This window comes from Saccopteryx bilineata, chromosome 11 (genome assembly GCF_036850765.1).
Source record: "Saccopteryx bilineata isolate mSacBil1 chromosome 11, mSacBil1_pri_phased_curated, whole genome shotgun sequence".
Classification (NCBI taxonomy): domain Eukaryota; kingdom Metazoa; phylum Chordata; class Mammalia; order Chiroptera; family Emballonuridae; genus Saccopteryx; species Saccopteryx bilineata.
Window position 1 is genome coordinate 52233672 of NC_089500.1, and position 17616 is coordinate 52251287.

General features: G+C 36.6%; 1 protein-coding gene across 2 annotated transcripts in view; it reads right to left on the reverse strand.

Moving 5' to 3' along the window:
• Nucleotides 1-17616, reverse strand: part of DLGAP1 (DLG associated protein 1) — a 986787-nt gene that overhangs the window by 721506 nt on the left and 247665 nt on the right. The gene's annotated exons all lie outside the window — the stretch shown is intronic.

Here is a 17616-nt window from a genome sequence, read left to right on the forward strand (position 1 = left end):
TCAATATCTTTATGTAGTATTTATTTGTTTTTCAAATTTTGGGTCTAAAAATTAAGGTGTGTCTTATACATGGAAACATCTTATACATGGGGAAATATATAATACTTAAGTAAGAATAATAAAAGAGGTACACAAAACTAGATTATAAGAGTTTTAAAATTAATAAAAAAAATATAAAATAATACCTGACAAAAAGCAATAAAACTGTTACTTAACCATTTGAGAAGTGAGTTTTTTTATGCTTGCTGACCCTCAGGAGTGACTTTTTTTTTAATGATATTAGTTCTAGTTCCAGTTTTATTAACTTAAAATCATGTTTGCTTGATAACCAATTTATGTAAACAAGAAGAATATTCATTTGCCTTTCTTTACTGTTGCCTTACACATTTTTAAAATAAAAATTTTGGTTCCATATAAATTTTTGAAATATTTGTTTTATATCTTTGAAGTATGTCATTGGTATTTTAATAGGAATTACATTGAATTTATAGACTGCTTTGGGTAATATAGACATTTTATTGATGTTTATTCTTCCTAACCATGAACACAGTATATGCTTCCACTTGTTTGTATCTTCCATGATTTCTTTTATCAATGTTTTATAATTTTCTGAGTACAAGTCTTTAATCTCCTTGGTTAAATTGACTCCTATGGCTGACAAGGATGTGAAGAAAAGGGAACCCTCCTGCACTGCTGGTGGGAAAGCACACGGTACAGCCACTGTGGAAAACAGTATGTGGATTCCTCAAAAAATTAAAAATCGAACTGCCTTTGACTCAGCTATCCCACTTTTAGGAATATACCCCAAGAACACCATAGCACTGTTTCAAAAGGAGAAATGCATCCTTATATTTATGGCAGCATTGTTCACAATAGCGAAGATCTGGAAACAGCCCAAGTGTCCGTCAGTGGACAAGTGAATTAAAAAGCAGTGGTACATATATACAATAGAATACTATGGGGCCATGAAAAAGAAGGAAATCTTACCTTTTGCAACAACATGGATGGACCTGGAAACTATTATGTTAAGTGAAATAAACCAGGCAGAAAAACAAAATTATCATACGGCCTCACTAATTTGAGGAATCCAATGAACAATGTGAACTGAGTAACGGAATGGAGACAGAGGAGAGATTAAAGGGACCAGATTAAAAGACGACAGAGGGAAGGGGGATGATAGGATGGGATAAACCTGAAGGGAAGGGGGGAGGGCAGTAAGGGGAGAGGGGGAAGAGAGATGTTGAGGGGAATACAGGGGAGGGGAGATGCATTGGAGGCAACACTAGAATCTATGTAAACACAACAAATTAAAATCAATAAAAACATTTACTCCTATGTACTTTAATTTTTTTGTTGCAATACTGAAGGGGATTGTTTTCTTAATTTCTCTTTCAGACAGTTCATTGTTGGTGTACAAAAATGCTCTGACTTCTGAATATTAATTTTATATCCAACCACCTTGCTTTATTCATTTATCAGGTCTAGTAGTTTTTTGACTGAGACTTTAGGGTTTTCTATGTACAGTATTATGTCATCAGGAAATAATGATAGTTTTACTTCTTCTTTTCCAATTTGGAAGCCTTTTATTTCTTCTTCTTGTCTGATTGCTGTAGCTAGGACTTCCAGAACTAAATTGAATAAGAGTGGTGAAAGGGGGGCACCTGCCTTGTTCATGATCTTAAGGGGATTGCTTTTCATTTTTGCCCAGAGTATAATGTTGGCTGTCAGTTCATCATAGATGGCCTTTATTATGTTGAGGTATGTTTACTGTATTCCCACTTTGCTGAGAGTTTTGATCATAAATGAGTGCTGGATTTTATCAAATGTTTTTCTGCATATATTGATATTATCATGTGATTTTCCTCTTTTTTTGTTTATGTGATAAATAACATTTATTGATTTGTGAATACTGTACAAATCTGCTTGCCTCCCTAGAATAAATCCCACTTAATTATGATGTATGATTTTTTTTTATGTATTGCTGGATCCAGTTTGCTAATATTTTGTTGAGAATTTTAGCGTCTAAGTTCATCATGAATATTGGCCTATAGTTTTCTTTCTTTGTAGTGTCTTTGCCTGGCTATGGAATTAGTATTATGCTTGCCTCATAAAAGGAGTTTGGAAGTCTTCCCTCCTCTTGAATTTTGTGAAAAACTTTGAGGACAGGAGTTAGTTCTTTGAATATTTGGTAAAATTTGCCTGTGAAGCCATCTGGCCCTGGATTTTTGTTTGTTGAAAGTTTTTTGATAACTGTTTCAATCTCACTTGTTATAATCAGTCTGTTTAGGTTTTCTGATTCTTCCAGATTGATTTTTGAAAGATTATATGTTTCAAGAAATTTGTCCATTTCACTTAGGTTGTCTAATTTTTTGGAATACAGCTCTTCATAATATTTTCTTACTATCCTTTGTATTTCTGCTGTGTCAGTTGTTATTTCTCCTCTCTCATTTCTAATTTTATTTATTTGAGTCCTCTCTCTTTTTTTCTTGGTGAGTCTGGTTAAAAGTTCATCAATCTTGTTTATCTTTTCAAAGAACCAGCTCTTAGTTTCATTGATTTTATTGTTTTTTAGCCTCTCTGTCCATTTATTTCCACTCTGATCTTTATCATTTCCTTCCTTTTACTACCTCTGGGCTTTACTTGCTGTCCTTTTTTTAGTTATATTTATTAGATGCAGGATTATGTTGTTTATATGAGCCTTTTCTTGCTTCTTAGCATATGCCTGTAATGCTATAAACTTCCCTCTCAGGACTGCTTTTGCTGTGTCCCATAAAATTTGAGTTGTGTGTTCATTTTCATTTGTTTCAAGAAAGTTTTTGATTTCTTTCTTCTTCTCATTGTTAACCCATTTGTTATTTAATAACATGCTATTTAGTCTCCAAGTGTTTGAACATTTTTCAGTTTTTCTATTGTAGTTGATTTCTAGTTTCATGACATTGTGATCCGTGAAGGTGCTTTATATGATTTCAATTTTCTTAAATTTATTGAGACTCATTTGTGCCCTAACATATGATCTATCTTAAAGAATGTACCATAAGCACTTGAAAAGAATGTATATTATGCTGCTTTAGGGTGAAAGGTTCTGAAAATATCTATTAAAACCAGTTGATCCAGTGTGTCCTTTAAGGCTGCTCTTTGTTAATTTTCTTTCTTGAGGATCTATGCATTGATGTTAGTGGGGTATTAAAATCCCCTACTATTACAGTATAGCTGTTGATCTTACCATGTCCATCAAAATCTGCTTTATATATTTAGGTGTTCCTATATTAAGCACATAGATATTTATATGGACATATCTTCTTGTTGGATTGCTCCCTTTATCATTATGTAGTGACCTTCTTTATCCCTTACTATAGCCTTTGTTTTAAAGTCTATTTTGTCAGATATAAGTATTGCTACCCCAGCTTTTTATTTTTCATTTCTATTTGCATGAAATATTGTTTTCCATCCCTTCATTTCAATCTATGTGTATCTTTTGTGTTGAGGTGTGTCTCTTGTAGACAGCATATGTATGAGTCCTGTTTTGTTTTGTTTTTTAACATGCAGCTACCCTATGTCTTTTGATTGAAGCGTTTAGTCCATTTACATTTAAGGTTATTATTGTTATGGAGTTTTTTTATTGCCATTTATTCTTTAAATCTATATTCATCTTTTTTTCTATATTTTTTCTACTTTGTTCTCTTTACAACATGCCCCTGAACATTTCTTGCAGCATTGGTTTGGTTTTAATGAATTTGTTGATTTTTTTTTTTTTTTTTTGGTCTGGGAAGGTTTTTATTTCTCCTTCAATTTTAAATGATAGCCTTGCTGGATAAAGAAGTTTTAGTTTTAAGTTCTTGTTTTGCATTACTTTGAATATTTCTTGCCATTCCCTTCTGGACTTTAGTGTTTCTGTTGAGAAGATAAATGTCATCCTAGTGGGGGCTCCTTTTGTAGGTGATTGACTGCTTTTCTCTTGCAGCTTTTAGTATTCTTTCTTTATCTCTTAACTTTGGTATTTTAATTGTGATGTGCCTTGGTGTAGGTCTCGTTGGGTTCCTCTTTAATGAGACTCTCTGTGCTTCTTGAACTTGTGTGACTTTTTCCTTCCTCAATTTAGGGAAGTTTTCAGCTATGATTTCTTAATAATTTTATTTTTTTAATGGGGCGACATCAATAAATCAGGATACATATATTCAAAGATAACAAGTCCAGGTTATCTTGTCATTCACTTATGTTGCATACCCATCACCCAAAGTCAGATTGTCCTCTGTCACCTACTATCTAGTTTTCTTTGTGCCCCTCCCCCTCCCCCTTTCCCTCTCCCTCTCCCAGCTATGATTTCTTCAATCAGGTTTTCTATCCCTTGTTCTTTCTCTTCTCCTTCAGGAATCCCTATGATGTGGATGTTGTCTCTCTTCATGTTGTTACAGACCTTTCTTAGTTACCTCAGACTTTTTGAGCCTCTTTCTTTTTGCTGCTGTGCTTCCGTGCTTTTGTTTATCTTGTCCTCTAAATTGCTGACTCAATCCTCTGCTTCATCCAGCCTGCTCTCAATTCCTTCTAGTGTAGTCCTTCATTTCTGATATTATATTTGTCATTTTTGACTTATTCTTTTTTTTTATTTCAATGTCCTTTTTCATGCTTGCTATCCCTTTATTTAGGTGCTCATTATATCCATCCATTGTTGTTTGAGATCCTTGAGCATCCTAACAATCATTATTTTAAATTCTGTATTCAGCATCTTGGTTATTTCCATCTCATTTAGTTCTTTTTCTTGGGATTTCTTTTGTTGATTCATTTGGATTGCATTTCTCTGCTTACAAGTTTGTCTGTGTATATTCTCCTTCTTTGGGTGTGCTGTTTGTGTAGCTAGCTGAATATAGGATTGGTGTTGTCTGCCTCCAGCTTCCAGTTGTGTTGTTTCCATATCTTCTTGGGTTGGCATCAGCTGTCATTTGTAATCCACTGTGGGGTACTTGTCTGCTGCTACTGTTCTTTTTGCTATTTGTGCTGACATTTTCTGTGCCTTAGCTGGGTCAGGTGTGAGAAACCCTTCCTTAAGATACCACTCTAACAACAGTTGTTAGGTCCTGACCTGATACTCTCTGTATCTGGTCACTGGATGTGCCAGCCATGGACTTCCCTGGCCAGAACATGGCTCAGACCAGTGTGTGTGTGGGGTCACTGCCTATGAATAGCCCTTAGCACCCTTCTTGGAGCTACAGGTGATCAAAATTTGTGGTTGCCTCTGCTGGCCCAGGTGCTGTTGTACATATCAGCTGAACTTCTAGGCTGGCTTTTATTTACTCTTGGCCAGTGGATGTGGCCTCTGTGTTCCTGAGGTGTGGTCTGCATGTTGGACCACCATCGCACATGCTGCAGCTGCCTCCTTGGGCATTTAGGGCTGGGTACTGCCAGCACCAGACTGCTACTCCTGCTGCTGCCGCAGGTGTGCATGTGTGTGAACCCACCAGCTGCCTCCGGGGTGCCAGCCACCATGGGAGTGCTGGCCGCCTCATGAGCTCTGGCACCGTGGAACACTTTGGGAGTGCCTTTCGCTGCTGGCTGTTTTGGGAACGCCATCTGGCAAAGGTTTCCTTGGGAGCATGGACTAGTGTGTGCACGCAGGCCTGTGCAGACATGCTGGCTGGCTTGAGCAGTGCCCCCACTGCTGCTGCAGCCTGGCCTGCCTGCCCTTTGGTGGATACTCAGCAGCACAGGAGGACAGTGTAGGCCAGTCCAAAACCAATGTCCCTGATGAGCCCCTTGCTTCTAAGCAACTCTTTCCTCTGATTGGAATAGGAGAGCCTCTGGTGGGAGAGGAAATCACTACCTTTTGCTGTCATTGCCTCTCCCAGCAAAAATGGCCACTTCAGATTTTGGGAGTGACTCAGCACTGGGCTAGGGTCCCCACAGTGTCTCTCTTTGTGCCTCAGAGATCACACTCTCCCCTCGCAACTCCCATCTTCTCAAGGCTCCCTGCTCCTGAAGCCCCAGGTAAGTGGCTTTGAATGAGGTTTTCTGTGCACTACCTCTAAGATGGATCCTGAGTTTGACAGTTCTGTCTCATTCTCACATAGAGTAACCTGCCTCTTCTCTCAGTTAATTACTGTCCATATACTTCTTCTAGTCTCCTGGGTTCAAGGCTGGATCTCTGGTCCTGGGGCTGAAGACCCACAACTCTCCAGGCATCCCACCCTGCTGTGAGACTCCCTCTAGGTGGCCACTCACTTCTGGGTGTGGGGTAGCCCTTCCATGTCTCCACCCTTCCTACCAATCTCAGTGTGGTTTCTTTAGTGATACTTGGTTATAGATTCCTCTTAGATTAGTCCAAAGTTGGTTTTTCAAGATGATTGTTTCCAAGTTAAGTTGTAATCCACTTTGGTTCTGGGAGGTGAGAGTTGGAATGTTCACTTACTCTGTTGCCATCTTCCAGATCCTACATAGATGTTTAGTGTATTGTTTTTCTTTATTCCTTACACGTTTTTTATATTTCTTTTAAATTATTTTTAATAAAAATATATTACATTTTATTATCTCTAGCTGAGTATGAAACATGCTTATGCAGAGGTAGAATTTATGATTTATTAGTAAGACTGGCCTAGTTTATTGTTTCTCATTTTCCAAAATTGTAGAAGTATTCACAAAACTGATCCATGTCTTGAAACTGTATAGTTTAGTGACTTAGTTTATCATTCTGCATCAGAACAATTGCAGCCTGTTATGCAGAACTCTGAGGTATTGATGGGTGCTTCTGACATCTGAACAAGATGTGCTAAGTACAAAAACCATAATACTATGGGTTTTGTTTTAAAGAGAATGACATAGTTGACATAGTTGGAAAACTGTGAGGTCATCTGGAATTTAATTATCTATAATGATCTTAATAAATCTCAAGATTATATAACAGCAGTTGAAGGTCACTGGAGACATATAAAAGCATTACTATAATTCTAAAAGTTACTCCAAATTATTATATTTCCATGCCAGAAGTGCAATTTTTCTTAAAGCTACAGGAGTGACAAATTTATACTTTCCAGCATCTGGTTCTATAACATAATATTTAAGGTCATAAGGTAGCCTACACAAAGGACAGAAAATTAGTCAATAGTATCGTTACATCAGTTATTTATATAACCTGCCCTATGAGGGAAAAGGTCTACATCAAAGAACCTAATCATTTTAACTACGTTTTTAGGTGTAATATCATAACATCTTTATATAAACAATAACATAATAGCTCTAATGATTTAGATACAACTTAGGAAATTTTGGCTAGAGAAATGGGAAAAGCCTAATACTTTGTGATAAACTAGAGAGTAGTGCTGTGGAATCTGTCCAGGGTCCTGAAGATGCCACCTACATATAAATTATTTTTAAGGTTACCTATCAGGCACTTTTTATTGCTTATTTATTGTCAGATATATTATCTTTTGAGAAGTAACAAATGTCATAAACAAGAATATTGTAATTATTTCAGTTGATATTAGTTTTTCAAGAATATATTAAACTATTATGAATTCTTTATTTTTAAGTACATTGAAAGTACAATTTAAGAAGATCAGAATGTCTGCCATAATAAAGCATTTTTATTTATTTATTTTTTATTTTATTTATTTTTTTTTTGTATTTTTCTGAAGCTGGAAATGGGGGGAGACAGTCAGACAGACTCCTGCATGCGCCCGACCGGGATCCACCCGGCATGCCCACCAGGGGCGATGCTCTGCCCACCAGGGGGCGATGCTCTGCCCCTCTGGGGCGTCGCTCTGCCACGACCAGAGCCACTCTAGCGCCTGGGGCAGAGGCCAAGGAGCCATCCCCAGAGCCCGGGCCATCTTTGCTCCAATGGAGCCTTGGCTGCGGGAGGGGAAGAGAGAGACAGAGAGGAAGGAGGGGGTGGTGGAGAAGCAGATGGGCGCTTCTCCTATGTGCCCTGGCTGGGAATCGAACCCAGGTCCCCCGCATGCCAGGCCGACGCTCTACCGCTGAGCCAACCGGCCAGGGCCAATAAAGCATTTTTAAAATAAAGCTATGTTGAGTGTTTCCCCTATTATTCCCTTTCCAAACTCCCTTTTTCATACTTCTATCCACTACTCTGGTAGCTGGATGGCTGGTGTCTAGGACATATTGTCAAACTAGCTAGCTTCTGATTAGATTTTGCCATAGGAAGCATATGCAGAACAGGAGATTAGAAGATAGCAGGGGAGAGAGAGAGATTGAGGTATTTCTTCCTTGTATCTTTACTGTTTTGGAAGAATTATCAGGAATAATTATAACTTATAAAGACTAAGACCCCCATTGAATGGTATCTCTAGACTTCTCTGGGCTCATACCTGTGTTCTTTTGTTTTTAGTAGGAATAACTTTACTTACCACTGTTATTCTCTAGGTTCTTTGACATGCTTTGTTTATTTTCACAGTCCTACCCTCTTCCTTTAAAAGCATCTACATTTAAAACATATAAATATAACTAATTTCCTTCCAGGACCATAAGTGGTACAAAAATTGTTTAAATCAAAATTAATACAGTTGACCCTTGAACAACATGAAGTTTAGGGGTGCCAACATTTGAGCATTCAAAAATCCATGTATATAACCCCTTTGACTCTCCCAAAACTTAACTGTTAATAGCCTACTGTTCACCCAAAGCCTTCCTGATAATGGAAACAACTGGTTAACATATATTTTGATTGAATATGTTATATACTGTATTCTTACAACAAAGTAAGAAAGAAAATGTTATTAAGAAAGTCATAAAAGAGAAAATATACTTACAGTACTATTTGTATTTATTGAAAAAAAATCATATATAAGTCATATATAAGTGGACATGTGCAGTTCAAACCTGTGTAGTTCAAGGGTCAACTGTATATCCAACAGACAAAATATTACTAAACAAGAAATAAACATTAAATGCCCACAGAATATGTAAGTTAGTAGGAAACAGGAAATAAACATTCCAAATACATGGCTAGTTTTCTATAATAACTAGTTCATTGTACCCATTATTAGAAGTAGATATCAATAACTATTTTAAAAATATTTGGAGTTGACTAAAAAGCTCCAAATTTTCAAATAGCTATTAGTAAAATGAATTATTCCATTAGTCATACTTCAGCTTATTAATTTTATATATTAGTTTCACAAAGATAAAAATTAGGGATAAAACCCAAAGACTGCTCCCAGAACTCCTGCCACCCAACATATACAAAGGTATCACTAATAAAGACTGCAACATTATAGAAAAAAATATCTGTTCCCTTACTCTTTGATGGGTGGCTGCATTTAAAAAAAAATTATTCATACCTGAAAACATTTCAACTTAAATTTAAATGTGCTAAAGGTGTTCATAATCACACAGAACATGTAAATATACTAAGTGGTAGTCCAGGAAATATAGAAGGTAAAAATTATAAAGGGTTACACTTGTTTTCTCAATAACAATCTTTGTGCAATAAATCAGCACCCTGAAGGACCTTGCTGGTGAACCTAATACAGGCTCAGTTTTATGAATGAAGACATAAAGATTATAATAGTGCAGCAGAACTGATAAAGCCAGGTTGTTGTAAAGGCCATTTTTGCAGAAATAAGTTCCAGAATCTGGAATTTACTGCCAACTTTAAAATCAGATATTTATAGTAGTAAAAATAAGTTTCAACATAACAAATGTTAGAAATTTTGAAATTTCTGGTTTTTAAGATTCAACAGAGTAACTCAATGCAAGGAAGAGGTTATGAATAATTCCTGATATAGTACACTGAAAAAAAACCCAGCTGATAAATATGAACCAAAAAAGTGCTAAATGATGTGTGAAATTATGAGTTTTTTGTCTTTTTTTTCTTTCATTATTTTTTAACTTTTATTTTTCCATTACAGTTTACATTCAATATTATTTTTATATTAGTGTCAGGTACAGAGCACAGTAATTAGATAATTGTACTATTTATAAAGTAATCCCCTGAATAATTCAACTACCTGTCTGGAACCTCACACAGTTATTATAATATTATTGACTATATTGTTTATGCCATACTTTACATCTACATGACTATTTGGAACTATGAACTTGTATTTCTTACCCCCTTCAACTTTTTCACTTGATCCCCCAAGTCCCTCCTATATGGTTTTTTGTATCTATGAGTGTGTTCCTATTTTGTTTATTTATTTTGTTTGATAGATTCTACATATAAATGAAATCACATGGTATTTGTCTTTGTCAGATTTATTTCATTTAGCACAATACCCTCTAGTTCCATTCATATTATCTCAAATAGTAAGATTTCATTTTTTATGGCTGAGTAATATTCCATTTACATATGCACCACAACTTTTTATCCACTTGTCTATTGATGGGCACTTGGATATTGTAAATAATACTGCAATGTACATAGGGGTGCATATATTTTTTCTAATTAACATTTTGGGTTTCTTCAGATATATAACCAAAAGTAATTGCTGGGTCATACTTAAGGTAGTTCTATGTTTTAAGTTTTTTGAGAAAACTCCATGCTGTTTTCCATAGTGATTGTGTCCATCTTCATTCCCACCAACAGTGCACGAGGATTCTCTTTTCTTCACATCCTTGCCAACACTTGTTGTTTGTTGATTTATTGCTGATAGCCATTCTGAGAGGTGTGAGGTAATATCTAGAATAAGTTCTCTTTAGAGGTTAGGTCTTCAATAGACCTAGAGGCTTAGATTTAGCCAAGCTTTACTCTTAAAAAATGGAAATGTATCTTACTTACAGTAATCTTGAAAAAAAAAAGTAGTACTTTCAAGTAGGGGCAAATATAAAAATATATAAATATTTAAAATTCAATTTAATCATCCTTCAGTTTGGCAAATTTGAGGCTCCACTAGCTTCTTCTGACCACTATCTTGAACATAAATATGTGTGCCTTTAAGAATTAAACTGGAGGTGCCCTGGAGAGGCCAACTTTCAAACCAAGGTCAGCTGCCACTAGTTCTGTGCCTGGGGACACTTAGTGAGAGGTACAGGGCATTCTGAGACTAGATGCTATTTGTTTGAGAGATTTTAGGAAAGCCTGGTACAAGAGTCAAGACAGGCCATTTGTATGGAAAAGCTACAGCAAATAGCTTGGGTGGGACTGCAAGTTGTGTGAGGCAGAGTCTCAGAGAATCACCAGGGTGGGGCAAACAGTGTCAGTCAAGTTGATGGAGACTAAGACATGGTACCTGTGTGCAGGCTCTGTGTGGGCGGAGGGTTGGGGTAGGGCTCAATAAAGGAACAATGACCTCTGCCAGAACTTCTGTCTGGGAGAAAGCTGCCCCTGCACCCTTCTTGATGCCAGACAATTCAGTTTCTCCCTGCAGGTACTTGGTGCCTTTTAAGGTTCTGCCCCAGCAGTGGAGTTCAGAGCAGCTGAGTTGGAGAAGTTTCATGTGTGGGCCCTTAAAGAGAATGGGACTCCAGCAGCCCTTGGCCTCACTGGGTCACAAAACCTCCCACTGGTTTTTTACAGCCAGAAGTTATGGAACTAGAATACTGGAGTGGGTGACCTGGTATGAAGCTGAGACACCTCACTCCTCAAGGGGACCTTTGCAACTGAGATAGCCCTACCAATTTTTATCCATCACACACGAATGTATGACCAGCTGGTTCCACATCTCTTTCCCTCCTACTAGTCCAGATGTGGCTTCTTTATATCCTTAGCTGTGGGAATTGTGTTCAGCTAGATTCCTGGTAGTTCTGCAAGAGGGCTGTTCTGAAGTTTAGTTCTAACTTTGATGTGGTGGTGGAAGGATGTGAGTACTGTAATTATCTATGCTGCCATCTCCCAGAATAACAATTCTTAATAGGCTCTGTTTATATTTAATTTCTATTTCTATTTGACAATAACCAAGGAAAACTTTGTGATTCAATATAACAATAATGCTGCATAGTTTAAGTGCCCTAGGTTTTCAATTTGTTCTAATTCACCAGCCAATTTAATTTTCAAATCATAAACTCTTCCACCCTGTTTTCAGAGAACAATAATTTCCTTTGAAATATTTCATTAGGTTTTTAACTTTGATTGATTTTTTTAGGTCTATTGTTCTATAAATGATCAAAACAGCAGCACTTCTTTTAATCATATTGTAGCGGATGTATATTCTTTTTAGAATTGTGATAGATAAAATAATTTAGTGCTGCTCTGATAACTAGAAATCATAAGAGGGAGAAATAGTCTTATTCTCTACTCTCGACACACTTTGTTCTACTCATGGCAATTGACATTGCCTCCTTTTTACTGATTAATAAAAATAAATCTAAAAGAATAATTAAGATGTTTACTGAAAAAGTAACAGAAATATATGCTTTTAAAAAACTTTTCTTTTGATTTTAAAGAAAATTGTAAAGTCGATTGTACCTCATTTGTGAATAGTTTCTTAACTTCTGCCCAGGTTATTTATTGTTTTTCCTTTTACCGAATTTACTCAAAGCATTTTTATCCTGCTCTTTTAACACACCTCAGTCAAGCCTGTTTTCCAGCCCACTGGATGCATTTCTTCTGCCACTTGATGAAGCTCTTTTTGAAATCAGAAATCATGGCACATTCATCTTGTTCCCTCATGGTGTCCAAAACACAGTGGACACCTATTAAATACTTGTTAAATTTTTTAAAAACATTTTTTCTTCTAAAACTTGAAAATTGCATATATTCAATGAAAAAAACTGAGGAAGCACAGTAAGACCACAATAATGACAAAAAGATTGATCTTTAAAGTGGGCACTATTGTTATCCCCATTTACAGGTGTAGAAGTTGAGGTTTAGAGATGTTAGGTAGCCTGAGGATGTGGCTCCAGTGTCAGTTTCTCAACCACCATGAGATACTGTAGAGGACTGTAAATTGCTTGCCAATGAATATTGAAGACCCAAACTGTCTATGGTTAAAAATCACAAATGCAGGACAGGCAATTAGAGGAGATGTTTTCACCTGAATTTAACGACTCATTTATCATTTAATACCTACCTCCATGCCAAATAGTATACACTATTATTTGTCAGACACTTTTTAGCTCTCTAAAAGCAGAAGGGAGGAAAAATTCCCTTGGATTTAAGGTTGGGATCAAGGGCTTGCTGAGTTCGATGACTATGTGGTCAAAGAATTGGGAGTGTTGCTGCAAATCTCAATGAAATGACTGGTCAGGTTGGAAATGAAATTATCCAGGAGGTTGAGAGTCCAGAATAATAAGAATTTGAGTTACTGGGGCTGTGTATACATCTCACTTAAATTTTAAAAAGGAGATAAATAATAAGAATAAACAAAAGGATTAGTATAAGAATGATTTGCTGTCAATTAAAATTTTTGCAAATGGAGCTGTTTGTATAATGGCAAATTTCAAGAGGCACCAATATGAGTAAATTGTTGATATGCAGCAGGAGTGAATGGAAAGTAACTGTGACACCATCACCTTGCAAGTCACCCAGTTGGGGGGGGGGGAGATAAGAAAAACAGAAGCTCCGAGCCTGGTGCATTTCTCCTCACCCTGAAATGTGAGGAAGTGACCTGGAGGACAGGGGTGACATCATGAAACTAATATGAGATTAATATCATATGAACACATGAAGATAGTTAATGTCTGTTGGTGAAAAGTAGTTCCGGTTATGAAACTATAATCAATGAAATCATCTAAGCCTTTTTTGATCCTGTTGGTATTTTCTTCCTAGTATTATTTGAAATAATGTGTTAAATGAAAATTTTTTGTTTGTTTGTGTCTGCACTGTTTAAAGTAACACTTCTCTTATTTGTCTGAAAAGATAATCAATTTTCAGTATTTTCATAAATGATGAACAAATCCAAGTTGTCTATCAGCATGACTTATCATTTTTAAAATGTCCATAATGCTTTTTACCTCACTTTCCTTTTCCAAAGCAGAATATCTGACTTTCCCTGTTTACTGTCATGGTTAAGAGTATGAATTTTAGGACCATATTGCCTGGGTTCAAATTTTGCTTCAGCCATTTACTGAATGTCTGACTTGGGTGGGCCATTTAAATTCTCTGATCCTTTGTAACCTTAAATGAGGATAAAATGATATTATCTGCCCCATAGGATTTTATAAAGATTCAATTTGTAAATACATGTCCCATGTAGACTTGCATAGAGTAAGGACTGAAGCAGTGTTGAATATAATTATTATAATTATTTTAGTTGAAGGGCCTGAATCAATTCAGTCATTTATATTTCCCTTCTTTGAACTTTCATCAAGTCCATTAAATCTCTTGGAGGTACACTAAGCAAAGTGCACCTAGTATGTGTGCCAGAAATACCTGCAAAGTCATAAGAATGTTGTAATATTTTCCCTTTTGTTTCTATATCTCTTTCTAACGGAGCTCAGGAATTTGTTGCGTAGTGTGCCATAGCAATACACAAAGCTAACATTTCCAGAGATCAGTCAAAAAATGTGCCACTGATTCCCAGGCCTGCATTTTATAGCTCAGACTCTGCAAGTTTTACAAATAAATTGTGGCATGTTTTTCGCCCTTAAATGAATTATCTTACCCTTTTTTTTTTTTTTTGTATTTTTCTGAAGCTGGAAATGGGGAGAGACAGTCAGATAGACTCCCGCATGCACCCGACCGGGATCCACCTGGCACGCCCACCAGGGGCGATGCTCTGCCCACCAGGGGGCGATGCTCTGCCCCTCTGGGGGGGTCGCTCTGCGGTGACCAGAGCCACTCTAGCGCCTGGGGCAGAGGCCAAGGAGCCATCCCCAGCGCCCGGGCCATCTTTGCTCCAATGGAGCCTTGGCTGTGGGAGGGGAAGAGAGAGACAGAGAGGAAGGAGGGGGGGGGTGGAGAAGCAAATGGGCGCTTCTCCTATGTGCCCTGGCCGGGAATCGAACCCGGGTCCCCCACACGCCAGACCGACGCTCTACCGCTGAGCCAACCGGCCAGGGCCTATCTTACCATTTTAGTGCAATGCAGCTGATTTCTCATGTTCGGCAATTTTAGTTGATATTTGTCTTAGAGAAGATGACTTCTCTTACAGAAAAGAAAACAATACTACCTATACAGTTGTCTGTTCTAGCTGATTTATATAAAATTTATATCTCTATCAATCTCTAGAATATTAAACAAACAACTATTTGCATATAAGTCATTTATTTTTTTCCTTCATTTTTTTTTTAATATCAGACAAATAGACTTTATTTTTTTATTTTTTTATTTTTTTTTTTTATAATTTTATTTTTTTAATGGGGTGACATCAATAAATCAGGATACATATATTCAAAGATAACAAGTCCAGGTTATCTTGTCGTTCAATTATGTTGCATACCCACCACCCAAAGTCAGATTGTCCTCTGTCACCTTCTATCTTGTTTTCTTTGTGCCCCTCCCACCCCCTATCCCTCTCCCATTCCCCTCCCCCCGTAACCACCACACTCTTATCAATGTCTCTTAGTTTCACTATTATGTCCCACCTACGTATGGAATAATACAGTTCCTGTTTTTTTCTGATTTACTTATTTCGCTTCGTATCATGTTATCAAGATCCCACCATTTTGCTGTAAATGTTCCGATGTCATCATTTATTATGGCTGAGTAGTATTCCATAGTGTATATGTGCCACATCTTCTTTATCCAGTCATCTATTGATGGGCTTTTTGGTTGTTTCCATGTCCTGGCCACTGTGAACAATGCTGCAATAAACATGGAGCTGCATGTGTCTTTACGTATCAATGTTTCTGAGTTTTGGGGATATATACCCAGTAGAGGGATTGCTGGGTCATAAGGTAGTTCTATTTTCAGTTTTTTGAGGAACCACCATACTTTCTTCCATAATGGTTGTACTACTTTACATTCCCACCAACAGTGTATGAGGGTTCCTTTTTCTCCACAGCCTCTCCAACATTTGCTATTACCTGACTTGCTAATAACAGCTAATCGAACAGGTGTGAGGTGGTATCTCATTGCCGTTTTCATTTGCATTTCTCTAATAGCTAAAGAAGATGAGCATCTTTTCATATATCTGTTGGCCATTTGTATTTCTTCCTGTGAGAAGTGTCTATTCATATCCTCTTCCCATTTTTTTATTGGATTGTTTGTTTGTTTGTTGTTGAGTTTTATGAGTTCTTTGTATATTTTGGATATTAGGCCCTTATCTGAGCTGTTGTTTGAAAATATCATTTCCCATTTGGTTGGCTTTCTGTTTATTTTGTTATCAGTTTCCCTTGCTGAGCAAAAACTTCTTAGTCTGATGTAGTCCCATTCATTAATTTTTGCCTTCACTTCTCTTGCCATTGGAGTCAAATTCATAAAATGCTCTTTAAAACCCAGGTCCATGAGTTGAGTACCTATGTCTTCTTCTATGTACTTAATTGTTTCAGGTCTTATGTTTAGATCTTTGATCCATTTTGAGTTAATTTTTGTACAGGGGGAGAGACTGTAGTCCAGTTTCATTCTTTTGCATGTGGCTTTCCAGTTTTCCCAGCACCATTTATTGAAGAGGCTTTCTTTTCTCCATTGTGTGTTGTTGGCCCCTTTATCAAAAATTATTTGACTATATATATGTGGTTTTATTTCTGGACTTTCTATTCTGTTCCATTGGTCTGAGTGTCTATTTTTCTGCCAATACCATGCTGTTTTGATTGTCGTGGCCCTATAATAGAGTTTGAAGTCAGGTATTGTTATGCCCCCAGCTTCATTCTTTTTCTTTAGGATTGCTTTGGCTATTCGGGGTTTTTTATAGTTCCATATAAATCTGATGATTTTTTGCTCTATTTCTTTAAAAAATGTCATTGGAATTTTGATGGGAATTGCATTAAATTTGTATATTGCTTTGGGTGATATAGCCATCTTGATTATATTTATTCTTCCTAGCCAAGAACAAGGTATATTCTTCCATCTCATTATATCTTTTCGATTTCCCTTAACAATGGTTTATAGTTTTCATTATATAAGTCCTTTACATTCTTTGTTATGTTTATTCCTAAGTATTTTATTTTTTTTGTTGCAATCGTGAAGGGGATTATTCTTTTGAGTTCCTTCTCAGTTGTTTCATTGTTGGCATATAGAAAGGCTATTGACTTCTGTATGTTAATTTTGTATCCTGCGACCTTACTGTATTGGCTCATTGTTTCTAGTAGTCTTTTTGTGGATTCTTTGGGGTTTTCGATGTATAGGATCATATCATCTGCAAAAAGTGATACCTTTACTTCTTCTTTTCCGATATGGATGCCTTTTATTTCTTTGTCTTGTCTGATTGCTCTGGCTAGAACCTCTAGTACCACATTAAATAAGAGTGGAGAGAGTGGACAACCCTGTCTTGTTCCTGATTTAAGGGGGAAAGCCTTCAGTTTAGTGCCATTTAATATGATGTTAGCTGATGGTTTATCATATATGGCCTTTATCATGTTGAGATATTTTCCTTCTATACCCATTTTGTTGAGAGTCTTAAACATAAAATTGTGTTGTATTTTATCGAAAGCCTTTTCTGCGTCTATTGATACGATCATGTGGTTTTTGTTCTTTGTTTTGTTGATATGGTGTATTACGTTAACCGTTTTACGTATGTTGAACCATCCTTGAGATTCTGGGATGAATCCCACTTGATCATGATGTATTATTTTTTTAATATGTTGTTGTATTCGATTTGCTAGTATTTTGTTTAGTATTTTAGCATCTGT